The sequence below is a fragment of the Scyliorhinus torazame genome, chromosome 1 (assembly GCF_047496885.1).
Source record: "Scyliorhinus torazame isolate Kashiwa2021f chromosome 1, sScyTor2.1, whole genome shotgun sequence".
In the NCBI taxonomy this organism is placed as follows: Eukaryota; Metazoa; Chordata; class Chondrichthyes; order Carcharhiniformes; family Scyliorhinidae; genus Scyliorhinus; species Scyliorhinus torazame.
In genome coordinates this window covers 179,501,690-179,525,124 of record NC_092707.1, presented here as the reverse complement: position 1 = coordinate 179,525,124, position 23,435 = coordinate 179,501,690, and the positions used below count along the sequence as shown (strand labels likewise).

The 23,435-nt window shown below is 45.4% G+C and overlaps 1 long non-coding RNA gene across 3 annotated transcripts; it reads right to left on the bottom strand.

Annotated features, from left to right (window-relative positions):
• Nucleotides 1-5,285: 5,285 nt before the first annotated feature.
• Nucleotides 5,286-22,526, bottom strand: LOC140417832 (uncharacterized). Of its 3 annotated transcripts, XR_011944786.1 has the most exons (5): nt 22,350-22,526; nt 17,090-17,148; nt 14,358-14,516; nt 10,722-10,760; nt 5,286-9,223 (listed from the first exon to the last, which is right to left on the bottom strand). It is a non-coding gene; the product is annotated as an uncharacterized lncRNA (long non-coding RNA). The 3 variants fall into 3 exon arrangements; XR_011944788.1 differs by lacking the exon at nt 14,358-14,516; XR_011944787.1 differs by lacking the exons at nt 14,358-14,516; nt 22,350-22,526 and having other exon boundaries at nt 17,090-17,692.
• Between the last annotated feature and the right edge of the window lie 909 nt (nt 22,527-23,435).

The window sequence follows — 23,435 nt, the reverse complement described above, 5'->3', positions numbered from 1 at the left end:
ATGTTTGGTGATGTGTTGGGTGTTCTGGATCACATACAGGTCACCAACACTTGAAGTAGTGCAACACTATTTTATTAAAAGGTTAACTATTTAAACATACTTGAACTGTGGGTAAATACGACACTAGCTTTAACTAAAGATCTTTGCCTTGTCCTAACCAGTTGATGCACTCAGCACATGGTAAATGTCTGTGTTGCAGGCTGTGAGCTCTGTGCTCCTAGCTAGCTGCTACTCGAATGAGCGGGAACTCTGATGCCCCCTGTCTTTATAGTGCATGTACTCTCACTGGTGATTGGCTGCGGTGTTGTGTATGTTGATTGGTCCCACTGTGTGTCCATCAGTGTGTGTCTGCACCATGATATACTGGTGTATATTATGACATCCCCCCTTTTATATAAAAAAATGTGCCTTCATGACAATAAATAGTGTGGGGTGAATGTTCCTGACTACGTGTGTGCGAAATATTTACAGGACTATGTACAAAAAACTAAGCTATTTACATGGGAAGGTGCGAGTGCAGAAAAAAACAGTGTGTCACACAAATAACGAGATGAACACTATATACAAACCACTTGAACGATTAAACGGAAGAACAGAACAGACCAGAGAGTCCATTAGTGCACAAAGTTCACAAATTAAGTCTCTGAGGTGGGCAACGAATTCTGGTTGACCGCCTCAAGGGTGGGTCAGGAGCCACCGGCTGAGGAGTGGGCTGGACTGCGTCAGAGTGAGGAGGATGCAGAGTAACCGGAATCTCCACATAGTCCAGGTCAGGGACAACAGAAGGGCGTGTCACTGGCGGAGGATCACGTAGCGAGAGCGGAACAAGATGAAGGGCACGTCGTTTACGGCGCAGAATGGAACCATCCGGTAGACGAACCAGGAATGAGCGGGGAGCCACCTGCTGAAGAACCACAGCAGTTGCAGACCAGCCACCAACCGGAAGATGGATGCGGACGTTGTCATGTGGAGCCAGAGCAGGGAGATCAGCTGCACGGGAGTCATGAGCCGCCTTGTGCTGTGCACGAGACAGTTGCATTCATTGAAGGACCTGAACGTGGTTGAGGTGTGTGACGTGAATGGACGGCACCGTCGTCCTCAGGGTGCGACCCATGAGCAGCTGGGCTGGCGACAGGCCAGTGGACAGTGGGGCCGAGCGATAGGCCAGCAGGGCGAGGTAGAAGTCGGATCCCGCATCGGCAGCCTTGCAGAGGAGCCGTTTGACTATGTGGATGCCCTTCTCCGCTTTGACATTGGACTGGGGGTACAGGGGACTGGATGTCACATGCACAAAGTTGTACCTCCTGGCAAAGTTGGACCATTCGTGGCTTGCGAAGCAGGGGCCATTGTCCGACATCACAGTGAGTGGGATGCCGTGACGAGCAAAGGTGTCCTTACAGGCACGGATGACTGCAGACGATGTGATGTCGTGCAAACATACCACCTCCGGATAGTTTGAAAAATAGTCTACAATCAGAACATAGTCCCTGCCCAGTGCGTGGAATAGGTCCATGCCGTCCTTGGATCAAGGGGACGTGACCAACTCATGGTGCTATAGGGTGTCACGTGGTTGGGCCGGCTGGAACCGCTGACAGGTACGGCAGTTGAGCACTGTGTTGGCGATGTCGTCATTGATACCGGGCCAGTACACTGCCTCTCGGGCCCGTCAGCGGCACTTCTCCACACCAAGATGGCCCTCGTGTAGCTGTTCCAAGACAAGCTGGTGCATGCTGTGCGGGATGACAATGCGGTCCAGCTTCAGGAGGATAACATCGACTACCGCCAGATCGTATCTGATGTTGTAGAACAGCGGGCATTGGCCCTTGAGCCACCTGTCTGTTAGGTGGCGCATGACACGCTGTAGCAGGGGGTCAGCCGCAGTCTCGCGGCGAATTTGGACGAGGCGTTCATCCGTGGCCGGTAGATTGGAGGCTACGAAGGCCACATAGGCACCAACCTGGCAGACAAATCCTGCTGGGTCACATGGGGTGTTGACTGCCCTGGACAGAGCGTCGGCTATGATCAGGTCTTTGCCCGGGGTGTATACCAGCTGGAAGTCGTTTCGCCGGAGTTTGAGCAGAATGCGCTGGAGGCGAGGCGTCATGTCGTTAAAGTCTTTTTGTATTATATTGACCAGTGGGCGGTGGTCGGTCTCGACGGTGAATTGGGGAAGGCCGTACACATAATCATGAAACTTGACGACACCGGTCAAAAGGCCCAGACACTCCTTTTCTATCTGCGCGTATCGCTGTTCCGTGGGGGTCATGGCGCGTGACGCATATGCAACGGGGGCCCATGATGAGGCCTCATCGCGTTGCAGGAGCACTGCCCCAATGCCAGATTGGCTGGCATCGGTCAAAATTTTTGTCCCTTTCACTGAATCAAAAAAGGCCAATACCGGGGCCGTGGTAAGTTTGGTTTTAAGTTCTCTCCATTCGCGCTCGTGGGCAGGAAGCCATTGGAAGTCTGTCGTCTTCCTGACCAGGTTCCTGAGAGCCGTGGTATGAGAGGCGAGGTTAGGGATGAACTTCCCTCGGAAGTTGACCATGCCCAGAAATCGGACGCCCGCCTTCTTGTCCTCTGGCTTTTTCATGGCTGTGATGGCAGCCACCTTGTCCGCATCCGGCCGCACACCCAACTGGGAGATGTGGTCCCCGAGGAACTTGAGTTCCGTCTGGCCGAAGGAGCATTTGGCTCTGTTGAGGCGTAGGCCCTGCTCCCGTGTGCATTTGAATACGCGCTGGAGGCGACTGATATGCTCCTGCGGGGTGGTGGACCAAATGATTATGTCGTCGACATAGATACAAACACCTTCATACCTTCCATCATTTGTTCCATGATCCTGTGGAACACTTCTGACGCCGATATGATCCCAAACGGCATCCTGTTGTGACAATATCTGCCAAAAAGTGTGTTAAAGGTACACAGTTTCCTGCTGAATCTGTCTAGTTGAATTTGCCAGAATCCTTTCGAGGCGTCAAGTTTGTTGAAGAGCTTGGCGCGAGCCATCTCGCATGTGATCTCTTCGCGCTTGGGGATTGGGTAATGCTCCCTCAATATGTTGCGATTCAGATCCTTTGAATCAATGCAGATTCTGAGCTCGCCGGAAGGCTTTTTTACGCACACCATGGAACTGACCCAGACGGTTGGTTCCGTAACTCTGGAGATCACTCCTTGGTCTTGGAGGTCCTTCAGCTGCTGCTTTAGGCGGTCCTTGAAGGGTGCTGGGACTCTGCGAAGTGCATGCACTACGGCGTGGCGTTCTGTTTGAGTAGGATCTTGTAAGTATATGGGAGCGTGCCCATGCCTTCGAAGACATCGCGGTGCTGGTCGATGATGGCGTTGTGTTGCGCCCTGAAGTCAGCATCCTGGAAGGCAGACGTGTCATCAGGAGAGAGAGTGAACTCTTTGAACGAGGTTTAGCAGCTTGCACGCCTGTGCGCCAAGCAGAGAGTCCTTCGAGGAGCCCATGATCTCGAAAGGAAGGATCGCTTTTCGTGACATGTGCGTCACTTTGAGTTGGCATGAGCCGGTAGCAGGAATGATGTTGCCATTGTAGTCCAATAGCTGGCAGGCCGATGGAAGAATGGTTGGTTTGACACAAAGGCTTTGGAAAGCAGACATCGCCATGAGATTGGCGGAGGCACCAGTGTCCAGGCGGAATCGTATTTGGGACCGGTTGACCGTCAGGGTGGCACACCACTCATCGTCTGGATAGATGCTGTATACCGACAGCTGCTGTTGTCTTTGCTTCGGGGACAGCCTGTTTTTCGTTACGACACCGACTCGAAAAGGCGCCTTCGGGTCCTCGGTGTCACTGCTGTGTGGGAGGTCGGAATCGGACTCGGTGACCGTGGGTTGAATTGCCCGAACATTCCTGCGAGGCTGGCTGAAGCGATATGAATTGGCAGGCTGAGCTGCTTGACAGCAGGCAGCATAGTGGCCAAGTCTTCCACATCGTAGGCATTGTCAAGATTTTGCGGGGCATTGCCGCTTTAAATGGGTGGAGCCACAGTTGCCGCACGTCGGAACTCATGCGGTCATGCGTGGTGCGCGCCTTCGCATTACATTCCTCCATGTCGCTGGCCCCTCGTTTGGTGCGTACAAGCGCGGGAGCCCGCGAAAAGCGCGCAAAATGGCCACCCTCATCCAGGCTGAGGCCCTGGAGTTGCTCAATCACTTGGACCCGTTCCACCTCGTGTGGACCTTGCCGCACCGTTTCAGCCGCTTGTATATGGGAGTACCGACTGGTGTCATTTTCATGTAGGACACAGGTCTCGATGGCCGTCGCTAGGTGGAGTTCCTTTACGTTGAGGAGCTGCTGATGTAGGGGGTCCGAATGAACACCGAAAACGATCTGGTCGCGTATCATGGAGTCGGAGGTGGGCCCGTAGCTGCAAGATTGCGCAAGGATGCGGAGGTGCATTAGAAAGGATTGGAAAGGTTCGTCCTTACCCTGCAAACGTTGCTGGAACACGTAGCATTCAAAACTTTCATTCACCTCTACGCTGCAGTGAGTGTCAAATTTGCGGAGAACCGTCTTGAACTTCGTCTTGTCTTCGTCATCTGCAAAGGTGAGAGAGTTGGAAATGTGGATGGCATGGTCCCCGGCTGTGGAGAGGAGAAGAGCAATCTTTCTGGTGTCCGAGGTGCCCTCCCTGTCCGTGGCTTCGAGGAAGAGCTGGAAGTGCTGTTTGAAAATCTTCCAGTTGGCCCCGAGGTTGCCGGCAATGCGGAGTGGCGGTGGCGGGCTGATGTTGTCCATGTTGCAGGATGACGGAATGCTGGCGGAAGGCAGATCACTTGCAGGTAGGTCTAAGAAGTGCTAATATCCCACCACACCTGGTATCATGATGTGTTGGGTGTTCTGGATCACATACAGGTCACCGACACTTGAAGTAGCGCAACACTATTTTATTAAAAGGTTAACTATTTAAACATACTTGAACAGTGGGTAAATACGATACCAGCTTTAACTAAAGACCTTTGCCTTGTCCTAACCAGTTGATGTACTCAGCACATGGTGAATGTCTGTGTTGCAGGCTGTGAGCTCTGTGCTCCTAGCTAGCTGCTTCTCGAATGAGCGGGAACTCTGATGCCCCCTGTCTTTATAGTGCGTGTGCTCTCACTGGTGATTGGCTGCGGTGTTGTGTGTGTTGATTGGTCCCACTGTGTGTCCATCAGTGTGTGTGTATCTGCACCATGATATAGTGGTGTATATTATGACATTTGGTAGACTTGAGGGGAAACATTGTCATTTTTCAGTGATACAACAACATGGTTAATACATCTAGGATATTTAATGATTCCCTCCTTCATCTTAGAATTACAAGCTAAATGGGAATTATACATGGTTCTGGTTGAAGAGATAATCTGTAAATTCCAGAGCTGAATGCAGTGACAATACCATTTTAATATTTCATTACCAATGTTTATTACAAATTAATAACAGATGTTACATGAGGTTATCAAATATTTATAAAGCAGTTACAGTTCTGTATTCATAGGTTTACTAAAAGATTAATATATTAACAGTAATAATTATATTGGTCTAGCCATTTTATTAAATGTACATTAATTATTAAAAATTATTAAATGACAATTTAGTTTCATAGTTCAAGTATTGAGGATTTGCTAAGCATTCAGTGTTTGGACTGGGTAAGTGAATCCGTAGATTTTACACAGGAACAAGGGGCAGAGAACTAATTAAAGCAGAAAGTGAAAGCCAAGTATCCCAATTAGCCGGAGGCTCCATTTCAATATACAGTCTGCTCCGCCATCCACTAAAACTGTTACCAAATGGCTCAAAATCAGGCCTTCTTTTAAATGTTTTTAATTGTAATTAAGCACGCACACATTCCATTCTGCTACTTTCTATTGATGATCTGTTGTGAGAATTTTCTGCTTACTAAGACAAGCCTGACTTTCAAGGGTTGCAAGGACATCATGAGGGACTAGGCAACACAAAGTGCCCATTGACCGACTTAAAGTGATAAATATGTACATGAATTCTGTAATTACATCAATAGATGTTGATTTTCTCAGACAGGAAATGCTTTGTGTATCATTGCGAGAGAAAATAAACCATCTGAAAACCTCGCCCCCAACAAAGGTATTAATTGTTAACATTTCCCCTCAAGGTGCAACAGCCATCTTTGAGTGTTGCTGCATTCTACAACTGCATGATGAGAAGATAGAGATAGTGGGAAAAGCTTCCACATATCTGATTATTCCATTAAGTCTTTTCTGGTTGGCCCCATGTTTACATTCTTTTGTGTGCAACCCATACCTGCAGTAGACCAATAATTGAGATAGACCCAGCCAAACAGCTGACAAAAGAATTTGATTATATCATAATAATATTATTATCACAAGTAGGCTTACTTTAACACAGCAATGAAGTTACTGTGAAAATCCCTAGTTGCCACACACCGGCGCCTGTTCGGGTACAGAAAGGGAGAATTCAGAATGTCCTATTCACCTAACAAGCACGTCTTTCGGGACTTGTGGGAGGAAACCGGAGCATTCGGAGGAAAACCACGCAGACATGGGGAGAACGTGCAGATTCCACACAGTCAGTGACACAAGCCGGGAATCAAACCCGGGTCCCTAGCGCTGTGAAGCAACAGTGCTAACCACTGTGCTACCCTACTGCCCAATATAGGATCTGCCCACCAAGGTAAAATATTCTGGAACTTTACTGCAGTGGATTTTAATCAAAGAGCACAGAAGGAGGCCATTTGATCCTTCAAGTATGTGTTGGCTCTTGAAAGAGCTATTTAATAACTCGTGTAATTGTGCCCCACGATCAAATAGTCTGGAAATCTCAATCATTGATCTTTTGCCAAAAGATGCCACCTGTGCCTTTTTATGTAGTAGGAAAAAAAATTCCAACCCAAAAAACTTTGAAATTATGATGGAATTTTGCTAAATATGAAATATGGGTTGTTTGTTTGAAAGTCATCGTTCACAGTTCATTTGTACCAGATTTATGCCATCCAGTTGGATCCAGAGTTGCAGGAGTTGGATTTCCCACATTTCTCGAATGAGGGCTTGTCTGGGTCACTTGTGCGCAGGTATGTGTGTGTCGGTGGGGAGAAATGAAAGGCAGAGTTCTTCCATGTATCCAGTAACCCCACAGCATTTATGCGAGGGTTCTACTAATAGCCTCTGGGGGAAAATGCCTGCCCTGGTGGGTACTAATGCTCCAGAGTGCCCCTTTCAACAAGTAGCTGTGGCTGGCTGACATCATAGTACTCAGTCTGCTATTTGCCTGCCAGAACTGGGCAATTTCTCAACATTTGGAATGGCTTCCTGGGAAGATTGGCATGTGAAATCCCCCAGTGACGGAGCTTTATTGTAAAAACTATGGTACTGGCAGCCCCATCATTACTGGATGAATGAATATGTTGTGTGCATTTGTACTCTGGGTAACTTCTCCTAACTAATGTCAGTTCATCGGATCTGGGGCTGTTACAAAGGTTCTTTCTAAGAAGGTTTATGGAAGGTTTTGTTAGGCGTTTGTGATATTGTATTTGTTTATTTTCCTCTAGGCACTCATTTCTAGCACTTTGATGACTTTTTTTCAGCTATTCTTTCTTTGCATATTTTGTTTTTCTAAAATAATCAATAAAATTAAAATTAAAAGAAGCATGCTGCTTCTCCTATTTGGCAGGAGTTTGGAAAGCTATTTTTCAGTTATAGCTATTCTACTGTGTTCCACTGAATAACCTTGGTCTCAGCCATACTAGGAAGAGGTACTGGATAAAATATAAGCACTTCCCCATGGTATGGATTAAATTTATGTTCGCTTGAGCCAGTCCATGAACAATATTGGCATAGACCTAGAGAGGAGGCTATGTCTCTAAGGGCTCATGATAGTGTATAATATTTTAATCAAGAGTTGTTACAAGCATTTAGTATGGAAGCAAAGGTCAGTGACCTGAGTAAAGCCTGAGGTATAGGCATGTACTTAAACCAAGTTCTCGTGATCTCGTCCCATATTCTAACACTTGCAAGTTTGTGCTTTTTAAGGGGAGCATGAATTGCTGTTATCTGCTAATTTACAAATTTACACTCTTTAATTACTCCAGGCATTTGAAATGGGTTATACTGCAAAACACAGTTTAAGATGGATAAATTATATTTCTTACAAAGACTGTGTTGAGGTTTCGATAAAGATGTTTGAGAATACATGGGAAAACACATCTCTTGGTGAGACATCTCCCCCCAAGAAAGCCAAATGCAACACATAATTGAGACGCTATCCAGGTTCCCCTTCGGGTTATGTACCATCCGACACACATCACCAGTCCATCACTAGTTCAATTTCCCGGAATTCCTAACACCATCATGGGAGCATAATTACCAAAAGAATAGTAATGGTCCAAGGAGAAAGGCCCTCACCACCTTCGCAGGACTGGGACTTGCCAATGGCATTAACCTTCCAAGGACAAAAAATAAAAGATTTATTTGCATGCTGTGGTATGGCAAAATTGTAATTCCATTCTTTATAAATGGGGTTACAATATCGACGCGTGGACTCAGAGGAAACCTCTGAATTATTAAATGTGGCACTTACCATAATAATTGTCTCGTGCCTTAATTGGTTGGAGATATGTTGACAAAAGCTTAAAAGCCTACAAGGAGATGAGAGAATTGAAGAGAATACTGATGCGTGACTACAACATTAATGTGTGCTTTTGACCAGAAAATGCATTTCCAATTTCTGGCGGACCCATATTGAAAGGAGAGGTAATTTCCCCTCTTCCACACACCGACAGGTTGAATATAAATGTTTAGAGAATGTTTTATATGGAAATGAATTTGACAAGCTATGTTGACTCCAGTAAGTTGACTAGCACTGTTGACTTCATCAGCACAATGATTCTGTGGAAGAGATGATTTTCCCTAATGCTGCCAGGGAAAGTAAAGTATCGACTGTCCATTGTTTCTGGCTGTAGTTGGGTCATGCAGGATTGCAATTCTCCAACAAGCTCTTTATGGACACACACCAACATCAGGGGAGATCCAACAGGAGTTAAATAAAGCCGTGAATTAGAACGCTTAAACAACTCTACACGCAGACACATGAGGTAGCTGTTCCTGGTCCTGTGCTTGGATGTAGTGTCAGACCATGCAGAGAATTCAGGTCATCACCTTTCCCGGGTGTGTGATCAAATACAGCAGGCTCCAGGGCTGGGTAATTGATTTGCTGCAAGACCTGTCAGAGAGATAGTTCACATTAGCTTACAGGAGGCTTGGATATGTCAACTAAGGCATTAAACTTTGTTAAAACAGTTGAAGTAATCACTGAAGCTTCTAAGGAGACTCTTAAACAACACAGCTTAAAATATATGGCAAAATCCAAATGTATTTTAATCTGAATCATCTGGGAGGGCAGGCATTGCTAACATTAGTGTCATTGAAGGAGTCAATAGCGCCAGAATCGAGGCCATGATCATCCAAAATTAGCTCTGCTGAGCCACCCATATGCTTAGGATGCTAGAGTTCTGACTGCCAAAGCAAATCTTCTTCACCCAGCTTAAGGAAGGATCCGAATAAGAACATAGAACATAGAACATAGAAAAATACAGCACAGAACAGGCCCTTCGGCCCACGATGTTGTGCCGAACCTTTATCCTAGATTAATCATAGATTAACATTGAATTTACAGTGCAGAAGGAGGCCATTCGGCCCTTTGAGTCTGCACCGGCTCTTGGAAAGAGCACCCTACCCAAACTCAACACTTCCACCCAACACCAAGGGCAATTTGGACATTAAGGGCAATTTATCATTGGCCAATTCACCTAACCCGCACATCTTTGGACTGTGGGAGGAAACCGGAGCACCCGGAGGAAACCCACGCAGGCACGGGGAGGACGTGCAGACTCCGCACAGACAGTGACCCAAGCCGGAATCGAACCTGGGACCCTGGAGCTGTGAAGCAATTGTGCTATCCACAATGCTACCGTGCTGCCCTTGAGAACAAATAAATCTACACTATCATTTTACTGTAATCCATATACCTATCCAATAGCTGCTTGAAGGTCCCTAATGTTTCCGACTCAACTACTTCCACAGGCAGTGCATTCCATGCCCCCACTACTCTCTGGGTAGAAGACAAAGGAAGCTCTTCAAAGACACTTTGAAAGCTTGCCTCAAGAAATGAAAAATAGACGTTAATGCATGGGAGAACTTTACTCAGAAAAGACCTACTTGGAGGAACCTCCTGATTGAAGGGACACAATTCTTCGTGAATACCCGACAGCAAAAGGAGGCCCGGAAAATGAGCCTGAGATTGGGCTACCTATTGTCCAAGGGTCGATCCCACCTTTTGGAAACCCCTGCCAAGTGAGTGATTGAAGATTCGGCTCTAGGATCAGGCTCATCAGCCACGCAAGGACCCACAGAACCCATGACCAGTAACACTAAGTATCATGGGTGGGCAATCATACCTGATGGCAAGTGATCACTGCATCCTATCCATTATAGTTCCTTTAATGGAATTGACATCTTCATGACAAACCAAAGTTTGAAAAAACCTTTCTCTCACTTTCTGTGACTCCAAACTCACTTTACACAGTTAAATATTCTTTAAATAGAATTAACGCCTCATGACAAACCAATATTAAAAAATATATATATCTTCCTTTCACTTTATTTGCATTTTAAACATATTTTTAAATGCTAAACAACAGTAATATAAAACATTAACCTACCAAAAAAATGTCTCCCAATGTGTCCGTGCTTCTGCTAGACTGAAAAATAAAAGCGCAAATAAAAAGGTGTAAAAACTCACCTAAAATCGGTATAAGTGGTTTATACCAACCAAAAGGAAGGACGGTAAAAAGAGGGGAAATCGACCATGGTTTTCTAAGGAAATAAGGGAGAGTATCAAATTGAAGGAAAAAACATACAAAGTAGCAAAGATCAGTGGGAGACTAGAGGACTGGGAAATCTTTAGGGGGCAACAGAAAGCTACTAGAAAAGCTATAAAGTAGAGTAAGATAGATTATGAGAGTAAACTTGCTCAGAATATCGTAATAGATAGTAAAAGTTTCTACAAATATATAAAACAAAAAGAGTGGCTAAGGTAAATATTGGTCCTTTAGAGGATGAGAAGGGAGATTTAATAATGGGAGATGAGGAAATGGCTGAGGAACTGAACAGGTTTTTTGGGTCGGTCTTCACAGTGGAAGACACAAATAACATGCCAGTGACTGATGGAAATGAAGCTATGACAGGTGCGGACCTTGAGAGGATTGTTATCACCAAGGAGGTAGTGATGGGCAAGCTAATGGGGCTAAAGGTAGATAAGTCTCCTGGACCTGATGGAATGCATACCAGAGTGCTAAAAGAGATAGCTAGGGAAATTGCAAATGCACTAGTGATAATTTACCAAAATTCACTAGACTCTGGGGTGGTCCCGGCGGATTGGAAATTAGCAAACGTGACACCACTGTTTAAAAAAGGAGGTAGGCAGAAAGCGGGTAATTATAGGCCAGTGAGCTTAACTTCGGTAGTAGGGAAGATGGGGAATCTATCATCAAGGAAGAAATAGCGAGGCATCTGGATGGAAATTGTCCCATTGGGCAGACGCAGCATGGGTTCATAAAGGGCAGTCGTGCCTCACTAATTTAGTGGAATTTTTTGAGGACATTAACAGTGCGGTAGATAACGGGGAGCCAATGGATGTGGTATATCTGGATTTCCAGAAAGCCTTTGACAAGGTGCCACACAAAGGGTTACTGCATAAGATAAAGATGCACGGCATTAAGGGGAAAGTAGTAGCATGGATAGAGGATTGGTTAATTAATAGAAAGCAAAGAGTGGGGATTAATGGGTGTTTCTCTGGTTGGCAATCAGTAGCTAGTGGTGTCCCTCAGGGATCAGTGTTGGGCCCACAACTGTTCACAATTTACATAGATGATTTGGAGTTGGGGACCAAGGGCAATGTGTCCAAGTTTACAGACGACACTAAGATAAGTGGTAAAGCAAAAAGTGCAGAGGATACTGGAAGTCTGCAGAGGGATTTGGATAGGCTAAGTGAATGGGCTAGGGTCTGGCAGATGGAATACAATGTTGACAAATGTGAGATTATCCATTTTGGTAGGAATAACAGCAAAAGGGATTTAAATGATAAAATATTAAAACATGCTGCTGTTCAGAGAGACCTGGGTGTGCTAGTGCATGAGTCACAAAAAGTTGTTTTACAGGTGCAACAGGGATTAAGAAGGCAAATGGAATGTTGTCCTTCATTGCTAGAGGGATGGAGTTTAAGACTAGGGAGGTTCTGCTGCAATTGTATAAGGTGTTAGTGAGGCCACACCTGGAGTATTGTGTTCAGTTAATATAGACTGTATATTGCTGATGTTCTAGCCCTGATTCTTGTGGCATTCCACTATTCATTGCCTGCTAAATTGAAAAAGCCCTGTTAATACCTATTTTCTGCTTTCAGTTAATCAATCCTATTTTTATGCTACAATATGATCCCCAACTCCATAAGCCCTATCCTGCTTATCAACCGTTTGTGGGCTACCTTCTCGAATGGCTTTTGTAAATCTAGGTTCACAACATCTACTCCTTCCCCTTTATCTACCCTACTAGTTACAATTGGCGGGCCGGCCTCTACGTCGGAGGGGGCCTGCTTTCCTCCGTGCCGGCTCCTGTAGCCCTGCGCCATTTGGCGTCGGGGCCGGCGTGGGGAAGAAGGCCACTGCGCATACGCTAGTTGGCACCTGGCCAACTGCGCATGCGTGAACCTCGCGTCACCGGGTTCGCACCGGGATCGGCCGCTGGAGCGGCGTGGGTCTCTCCAGTGACATGCTACCCCACTGTGGCCCAGAGAATCGGGTCTCGGAACGGGCGACGGCGCCGGAGTAAAACACTCCCGCTTTTACGGCGGCATCGGCACTTGGCGCCCGCTGGGAGAATCCCGCCCACTGAAATAAATTTGTTGATCTGAATTTTCTTTTTGGAAAACTATGTTGACTTGTTCGAAGCACACAATGCTTTTCGAAGTGTAATGCGAAGACTTCTTTAATAATAGATTGCCGCATTTTACCAACATCTGACCTTAGACTAACTGGCCTGTAGTTCATTGTTTTCAATCTCCCTCCTTTCTTGAACAGTTGTGTACCATTTGCCAATCTTTGATCGCGTGGGATCGTTCCTGAATCTAAGAAAATCCTAGCCAGCACATTCACTGGGGGTGATTTAGAGACTGCACAGCTGTGCACAGGATCGGTGATGGAGGCAGAAAATCCAGAAGGACTTTCATTTCCTGATTTTCTTTGGGGGGGGGGGAGTGGTGACATGCCTGGCAATGCCCGTGACATTGTCATCTGGCACAGATCAGCACTGCCAGTTGGCACTGCCAGGTTAACACAGTGACAACCTGGCAGTGCCAACCTGCGCCGGGGCAGGCCTTGATGGGAACTCCATGGGGTGGTTCATTTATGTGAGGTGGTGGGGGAGTACGGATACTGAAGGGGTGTGGGAGAGTACCGGTGATACGTCAGTGGTAATGATTGTCTGGGGTGCAGAATGTTGCCGATGAGTATGGGGGGTGGGCGAGCCCTCATGGTGGAGGCTGGGGGGACGTCAGGTTGCAATGCTGATTGGGGCGCCCTTTAAAGATGCCTCCCATTCACTGTGCAGCTGGTTGCCGGCTCTGTCAGGCCCCGCCCCACCAGAGTGATGCCGTGAACCACGGCCACTCACTTGTTTTTCTTTAAAAAGGCTCAATATCTATAGATAAAACTGGAGAGTTACACACCAGTTTTCAGTCTGAGCCTGACACTTTGCCAAATTCTGGTAAGATTCCGCCCACTATTTCTGCAGCTATCAGGTCCCAGGGATTTGCCAGATTTTGGTCCCTTAGGTTTTTCCAATATCTTTCCTCTGGTAAATGACCTCAATCCATAATGTACCATGGGCATCTCTCTCCATTTGAGAGCAAAGTAGAGAACATAGTTTATGTATAGCTTGAGGGACACCACTCCTCAAGTGTACAGCAATGCAAGGAGGCAGCCCTCTATAATGTACCAATATTACTCCAAATATATTAAATAGTGCCTATGCTTAATTAATTGTATGACAATGTGGAAATACTGCATTGGTGTGCTTCAACGTATGGCACCTCTTAATAACTGACTTATTACTCTTTAACTCATTGTGCACTGAAACCTTTACCTGTGAATCATCAGCCTATGGATTTTAGTCTAAATAAATGCATCACGATTTGAGAATGAATCCAGTAAGTGCTTTACAATGCCTCTCTCCAATAATGATGCCAAACAGGTTTCACATCACAGATTGTGGATTGAATCAAGTAGGTATTAAATGGACCTTACCCTATTGAGGTTGAGAATGTGGGAAACCCGCTGCACCTTTTACAGAATTGTTCCAGGTTTCATGGGTTCTGAAAGAAATTGGTTAATTTCTTCAAGAAATCCCTCAGGTTATGGATTCCTCTCCACCTAATGCTGTCTATCTTGATTAATGGATCCTGGCTGTAACATAAGACTCAATCCGATTAGTTTAGCAGTAGCACGACGGCGGATAATTTGCACTGGAAAGTATGAGAATCTAAATAAAATAAATAGCTGTCCAATTGCTATGCTCAACATTAAACAATTAGGGACTCTTGTACTTGGAGGAATAGAATGCTGAAGGTTAAATCTTTTTCAGATGATCCTGAATGAGGCAGTGTTGAAGGGATGAAGTGGGCAGCAGGTTGATTGCAGCAAAAGCAATCTCAAATAATTTTGGATATAACTTCTGCAAGAAATATCTGACTGATATTCTGCTTTTGATTTACTTTCAATCTGGGACGAAGGCTGCGTTATTCTCATCTGCTGTATTGCACTCTTCCTCCACTATTTGTAATTACTTTGTTTATTACAAATACATTAAGAAGCAACTCTTTTCTCAATTGTCCAGTCGGTAAATGCACTTCTGGGGGGGAGCAGGGGGTAGGGGGGGGGGCATATTTAATGTAAACCACTTTGGTCTCACTCTTTGGCTGCAGAACCAGTGGGAGCACGCACTGCCTCCTTTGGGGAAGGTCCACTGGAATTCAGTCCATCTCAGACACTCAAGTGACCAGTGTCAGGCCTTACTCAAGGTTAAGAACTCTTGGGGCTAAATCCACCCCCGCAGACCCCGAGAACTGTCGGCCAATAAGAATTATGTTATTGAACATAAATGTTCCCACAAAGTAAATTCTTTAATTCAGGCCAGCGTGGAATCATAGTGCTATGTAAATCACCACTGAACACTTAAAAAGAATGGACTTGTATTGCAATATGTTTCCTACATTGTAACAGTGAGAATAGTCCAAAAATTACTCCATTGTCTGTGATATACTTTGGGATGCCCTGAGATGGAGAAAGGCGTCATGACGATTGCTGATTGGGTGTATGGACTTGAGTATTAGATATTATGTAGTACTCGGACAAGATACTGTAAAGTACACTCTGTACCACATGTTGGGTCACATGACCTGGGAAGGTTGAAGGTCAGATAGGATATCTTAGAGTGTCAGCCAGCTTGGCAGATTAAATGATGTTGTCCCTGCATTTGAATCTGTGGCATTGAGTGTTGTTCTTTCTGAGATGTGACATTGGCGGTGTGGATAAATATGGGGATACTTAGGGTTCTGTCATGGCGTTCATTGGAGCTGATGTATTTACAGTCCAGGAAATTGTACCACTTGATTCAATGGGTGATGCCAGTAACGTCAGCATGGAATGCAAAGCGTGGCAGGAAGAGTTTGAAGATTATGCGGACAGTCACAGTCTGTTTTTGGATGTGACAATGGTGGTGCAGAAAGTACAGCGACTGGCCTTATTGTGCCTAATGCAGATGCTTCAGTCAACGAGACTTTCAAGACTTTGCCTGACAAAAAGCAGATAAGGAACATGCAGCGAAACCTTTCAAGGATGATTATGCACTGATGCCAAATGTCACAGTCCAAAGGCGTGTCTTTTCTCAGATGAGACAGAAAGAGGGGGAAACTGTTGCCCAATTTGTGACCCGTTTGAGGCAAGTGTCAGATGAATGCAATCATGTCACAACAGATGTGAGTCACCAGACAAGGGATCAGGTGGTCCAACATTGCAAGTTGGGTACAATGAGATGTAAGCTGCTGGAAAGAGTTGGTGACTTGCGCTAAATGACACGTTGAAAAGAGCAGCTGCCTTGGAAGCAACGAATGGTTAATTTCCTAGCATGATCACGGTCCCATCTCTGCAATTGGCACACTGCTAGTTTAGGTTAACTGAATGGCACAACCAAATCTAGGTACACGTAAATGTAAAGAGCAAAAGTCTCACAGAGAGTGTTTCAGAGGTGGCAACCTTGGGCACTATGCTGCCCTGTCAAGGGAAAGATATGCAGAAATTGTGGGTGCAAAGACCATTTTGCCAAATAATGCAGAAGTAAGGGGAAATCTGGCATGAAAGAGAGATAAATGTAGCACAACTCTGAGACAAGTTGAAGAAAATGTAGCGAGTGAGGACAGGAATTGCAATCATGGATCTATATTATCTGTCAATGGGAGTGTTGGTTGTGTTGAAATGAGCATTATTATAAATTCAGGCAATGACAGTAATATCATCCAGGTTAAAGTCCAACAGGTTGGTTTCGAATCACTAGCTTTCAGAGTGCAGCTCCTTCCTCAGGTGAATGAAGAGGTTGGTTCCAGAAACACATATATAGACAAAGTCAATGATGCAAGATGATACTTTGAATGCGTTTTGTGCAGATAATTAAGTCTTTACAGGTCCAGACAGAACAACTTGAGAAAGGGATAATCACAGGGTAAAGAGGTGTGAATTGTCTCAAGCCAGTGCAGTTGGTGGGATTTCACAAACCCAGGCCAGATGGTGGGGGTGAATGTAATGCGACATGAATCCAAGGTCCCGGTTGAGGCCATATTCATGTTTGCGGAACTTGGCTATCAGTTTCTGCTTGGCAATTCTGCGTTGTCGTGCAACCTGAAGGCCGCGCTCCAGAAGCTAGTGATTCGAAACAAACGTGTTGGACTTTAACCTGGTGTTGTAAGACTTCTTACTGTGCTCACCCTAGTCCAACGCTGGCATCTCCACATCATCAGTCACATCATTTTGACAGATGATATTCCTGTGGGAGAAATTGAAGATAAAGAGAATCAACTGCCCATCTCAAAAATGTGCCAAAAAGTAACATCCTTACAGATCTAAATCCCCACTTCAAACTGTTGGATGCTTCTTTGTGGATGTGAGAGCTGGGGAATTTGTTGTAACTGAGGAGACTGGTGAGCCTCTCCTGAGCAGAGAAACAGCCCAAGCCTTGGAGGTGCCACACAGTGGATTGAAAGTGACTTCTGTGAAATCCTATGTGGAGTTTAGAGGGGAGTTTGATCAGTGTTTCAAGGAATTAGAAAGTTGCACAACTGCCAAATGAGAGATTAAACATTGATCAGAATGTGAAGCCTGTAGCTCAGACCCTTTTGGTGTGAGAAGGAAGGTTGAGGCAAAGATCAAAGGAATCGATTGACCAAAGCATCTTAGAACCAGTTGAAGGACCAACACCGTAGCTGAGCCCTGTTGTGTTTGTGCCTGAACAAAATGGTGACATCGGACTCTGTGCTGATATAGGGCAGGTGAATGGCGCGGTAGTGAGAGATTGTCACCCAATTTTCACTGTGGACAAAGTATTTTAAGAGTTGTCAACAAGCAAGATATTTTCCAAATTAGACTTAAAATGGGTAGATCACCAACGGGAGCTTCTTCCTATTCGGGGAAGATGACAACGTTTGTCATTTTTGTAAACTTTACCACTACAAGAGGTTGCTAAATGCCATCAGTACAGCACAACAGATTTACCAAAGCAAAATCCATCTGGTGATACAACGATCCCAGGAACAGTCAATATCTCAGATGATTTCATTACTCATGGAGCCAACAGAGAGGAAACTAACCAGGGCGGAGATTAGTATTGGCTGTATTGCATTCAGCAAGACTTATGGTGAATGTAGACAAGTGCTTGCTAACGTTCATGTGGCATAAACGGAATCAATCCAGCCTAAGACAAGGTAGAAGCAACAGCAGAGGCATGTGAACAATAAAATGCCAGCAAAGTCAGTAGTTTTCTGAAAACTTTTATGCGAGGTATATCCAAACATCGCTACCCTTGCTGATCCTTTGAGGAGGTTGACCTGAAAGAATGAAGGGTTTGGATTTCTTGAAGAACAGAAAGCTGCCTTCAGAGCTTTGAGAGACAAATTGACAAGTACTTGAAACCTGGGATACCACAATCCAAATGCACCAATGGAAAGTCACAGCAGATGCGAGTCCAGTAAGATTAGGGCAGTGCAAATGCATGGAGAAGGCCCGGGAATCATTGCCTATGTATGCAGATCTCTAGCGGATGCAAACAGGAAATATTCTCAGGTGGGGAAAGAGGCCTGAGGATTGGTGTGAGCATGTGAAAGATTCAACCCAAACTTGTTCAGCATTGAGCTTGAATTAGTGATGGATCACAAACTTGATGATTCCTTCTCCCAGGTCCAAGCCATGGCCGATCCGCTACTCAATGCGATTTTCCTGCAGGGTGTAAAACAGGTGACCAATTTAATCCCGTTCATTTTCTGCTCATTAAATTAAAATTTTCCCCAATGTTACCAAATAAACTTTGAACTTGTACTTCATTGATTTTCCTTTATTGGATTTAATATTGTCAACAAATACAGGTTTTTAAAAAATAAATGGCATTCGTTTCCAAAAAAAAGCTTTGAAATGTGTTCTGATTTAAAAATTAGATTTTTCTTTTGCGGTTTGAGGTCCTAATCTTTTTATTTGGTTGACAATTGTCACTAATCTTTGCCCTGTACTGCCCATCAGATTCTCTACCCAGAGGTAAGCCAGGAAAATAAAATGACAGGTAAACAGATTGTTGCCCTCTAAGTTACCACATTCAGCTGTCCACATAAAGCAAACTGCTTCAGGCCTTCAGCAAGTTCTGACAATCTGAATCAGTTAGACGACATAATGAGATTGTGACAAATTAAACAAGACCTTATTGAAGTAATGGGGTGGATTACTTTAGGAAAATTCCAAGTTCAAGCAATTTATATTTAGCCCATTGGATATTATTCTATTATCTAGTTCCTGACACAAAGGATTTAAAAAAATTATTTTATCTATTAAGTTTCAAATGAAGTCTTTCCATTTACCTGCAGTCACTATTAACTTGTTTGTAGAGATCATTAGCAGCATTTTGCTATTGGGTTTTGATCATGAACTCTTCTTCATTACGACTCAGGGGGCGGGATTCTCCAACCCCCCGCCGGGTCGGAGAATCGCCGGGGGCTAGCGTGAATCCCGCCCCCGCCGGTTGCCGAATTCTCGGCACCGGATATTCAGTGGGGGTGGGAATCGCGCTGCGCCGGTTGGCGGGCCCCCCCCCCCGGCGATTCTCCGGCCCGCGATGGGCCAAAGTCCCGCTGCTGGAATGCCTGTCCCACCGGCGAGAACCAAACCACCTCTCTTACCGGCGGGACAAGGTGGCGCGGGCGGACTCCGGGGTCCTGGGGGGGGGCGCAGGCGATCTGGCCCCGGGGGGGCTGGCCCGTGATCGGGGCCCACCGATCCGTGGGCGGGCCTGTGCTGTGGGGGCACTCTTTTCCTTCCGCCTTCGCCATGGTCTCCACTATGGCGGACGCAGAAGAGACCCCCTCCACTGCGCATGCGCGGGGATGCCGTGAGCGGCCGCTGATGCTCCCGCGCATGCGCCGCACGGCAAAGTCATTTTCGCGCCAGCTGGCGGGGCACCAAAGGCCTTTCCCTCCAGCTGGCGGGGCGGAAATCAGTCCGGCGCGGGCCTAGCCTTCAAGGTGAGGGCTCGGCCCCTCAAGATGCGGAGAATTCCGCACCTTTGGGGCGGCACAATGCCGGACTGATTCGTGCCGTTTTTAGCGCCGGTCGGCGGACATCGCGCCGATTGCGGAGAATCCCGCCCAGTGTGTCAACTGAATTAAATTAAAAGACTGACATTGGATCTCAAAGAAGCTGCAAACAGATAGGCACAGATTGAGTGAGTGAGTAGGAAGACGGTGGATGGAATTTAAAGAGAAGCATGATTTTCAACTTTGGTAGAAAAATAGAAAAATGAGATTAATTTTAAATAGTGAGAGACTGGTCTTGTTGGTATGCAGACATAGGTGTCATAGAATTATGGATCCCTACAATGCAGAAGGAAACCATTTGGTCCATTGAGTCTTCACCGATCCTCTGAGGGAGCACCCTACCTAGGCCCACTCCCCCACTTCATCTCTGTAACCCACCTAACAACCTTTGGACAGTAAAGGGCAATTTATCATAGCCAATCCACCTAACCTGCACATCTTTGGACTGTGGGAGGAAACCGGAGCACCCGGAGGAAACCCACGGAGACACGGGGAGAATGTGCAAAAACTCCACACAACAATCAGCCAAGGTCAGAATCAAACCTGGGTCCCTGGCACTGTGAGACAGCAGTGCTAACCATTGTGCCACTGTGCCACCCCAAAGACAAAGATGTCTTTGCTCATGAATCAATAAAGCTAATATGTAGGTGCATTAGGCAACTAGGAAGGTAGAAGGCATGTTATCCTTTATTTCAAAGAGATTGAAGTATAGGAGTAAAGAAGTATATTGGGCCTCAGTGAGATAACATATGGAGTACTATATTTATCAATTTTGACCTCCTTACCCAAGGGAGGATATATTTGCCTCAGAGAGAATGCTACAAAGGTTCACTATTGGAATGAGAGAATTGTCCTATGGGTAATAATTGAGTTATTTGAAATGAAATGAAAATCACTTATTGTCACAAGTAGGCTTCAATGAAGTTACTGTGAAAAGCCCCTCGTCGCCACATTCCGGCACCTGTTCGGGGAGGCCGGTACGGGAATTGAACCGTGCTGCTGGCCTGCCTTGGTCTGCTTTCAAAGCCAGCGATTTAGCCCTGTGCTAAACCAGCCCTGGCTATATACCCTAGAATTTAAAGGAATGAGGGGTGATCTAATTGAAATATACAAAATCCTGAAGGGCTTGACAGGGGTAGATGCTGGAAGGATGTTTGCCTGACTGGGTAGCCTAAAATGAAGGGTGCTGTATCAGAATAAGGGGGTCAAACATTTAAGACTGAGATGATTTCTTTGCTTAAAGGGTTGAGAATCTTTGGAACTCTCTACCATAGAAACCTTTGGATGCTCAGACATTTATGACAGAGATTGCTAGATTTTTGTGTACTAAGGAATTGTGGGATATTGGGATAGTACACGAGGTGAAGTTGAGGTCGATGATCAGCCATTTTCCTATGGAAGGTCCACTGGGCCCAATGGCTTCTCCTGCTCCCATTTCTCTTGTACTTAGGTTCTTGAGATGGTTTTTTGTAAGAGATTAAACTGAAAGGAATTTTCTGCATATCTACACTGCTGCCACGGACTGGCGATCAATGTTGGTTAGTGAGCTTACCTATTATTCATGTGAGTCGAATGTATATGTGTTCAGGTTTCATGATGGTTCAGTGAATCTAGTTTCATAATTCACATTGATTCAATGTTTATGGGCTCATGAATAATTCTATGAGGAAACTCCTATGGGATCATAAAACTCTGGTGCGACAGTGCTTATGGTCAAAAGTGTTAGTGGCCCAACAATCTTCAGCTGCTTCATCAATAACCTTCCTTCCAACATAAGCTCAGATGTGGAGATGTTTTGCTGATGATTGCACCATGTTCAGCACCATGCCTGACTCCTCAGACACTGAAGCAGTCCACGTGCAAATGCAGCAAGACATGGACAATACCCAGGCTTGGGCTGACAAGTGACATTCGCACCACACAAATGCCAGGTAAAGATCCCACTACCAACATCCTGGGGTTTACCATGGACCAGAAACTGAACTGGACTAGCCATATAAATACTGTGGCTAGTCATAGTCCAGGAATCCTGTGGCGAGTAACTCACCTCCTGACTCCTCAAAGCCTGTTCACCATCTACAAGGCACAAGTCAGGAGTGTAATGGAATACTTTCCACTTGCATGGATGAGTGCAGCTCCAATAACATTCAAGAAGCTTGACACTATCCAGGACAAAGCAGCCTGATTGATTGGCATCTCTTCTGCAAATATTCACTCTCTCCACCATTGACGCATAGTTGCAGCAGTGTGTACCATCTATGAGGTGCACTGCAGGAACTCACCAAGACACCTGAGGCAACATCTTCCAAACCCACGACCACTATCATCTAGAAGCTCAAGGACAGCAGATATATGGGAACACCACCACCTGGATGTTCTCCTCCAAATCACTCACCTTCCTGACTTGGAGATATATCGCTGTTCCTTCACTGTTGCTGGGTCAAAATCCTGGAACTCCCTCCCCAATAGCACAGTGGTTGTACCTGCACCACCTAGACTGTAGTGGTTCAAGAAGGCAGCTCACCACCACATTCTCAAGGGTAATTGTGATGGGCAATAAATGCTGTCCAAATCCTGTAAAAAATAATTTTAAAAAAATCTCCCATCTTATGGTTACAGGTTCAAGATCCATGGTGGTCGAGTCTCCATGGGTCATTTTCCTCTGTTGATTTAATTTCTATGCATTTTACTGTTATGCTGACAGTGTAATAGCAGAAGACATTCCTACTCTCTATAAAGATTTGTTATGTGGGTTTGATTCTGATTGACTTATTGCAGATAATGATAGATTTCCCTGTTTTGCATCATTTGTATCACTGACTGGTCAAACTCCAAACCCTGAATGGTTTCGGGAACAGTGACTACAATTCAGTAAGTTTTAAAGTGCAGGTGGACAAGGGTAAGAGTGGTCCGAGGGTGAATTTGCTAAATTGGGGGAAGGTTAATTATAAAAATATTAGGCGGGAACTGAAGAACCTAGATTGGGGACAGATGTTTGAGGTAAATCAACATCTGACATGTGGGAGGCTTTCAAGTGTCAATTGAAAGGAATTCAGGACCGGCATGTTCCTGTGAGGAAGAAGGATAAATACGGCAATTTTCAGGAACCTTGGATAACGAGAGATATTGTAGGCCTCATCAAAAAGAAAAAGGAGGCATTTGTCAGGGCTAAAAGGCTGGGAACAGACGAAGCCTGTGTGGAATATAAGGAAAGTAGGAAGGAACTTAATCAAGGAGTCAGGAGGGCTAGAAGGGGTCACGAAATGTCATTGGCAAATAGGGTTAAGGAAAATCCCAAGGCTTTTTACTCGTACATAAAAAGCAAGAGGGTTGCCAGGGAAAGGGTTGGCCCACTGAAGTATAGGCAAGGGAATCTATGTGTGGAGCCAGAGGAAATGGGCGAGGTACTAAATGAATACTTTGCATCAGTATTCACCAAAGAGAATGAATTGGTAGATGTTGAGTCTGGAGAAAGGTGTGT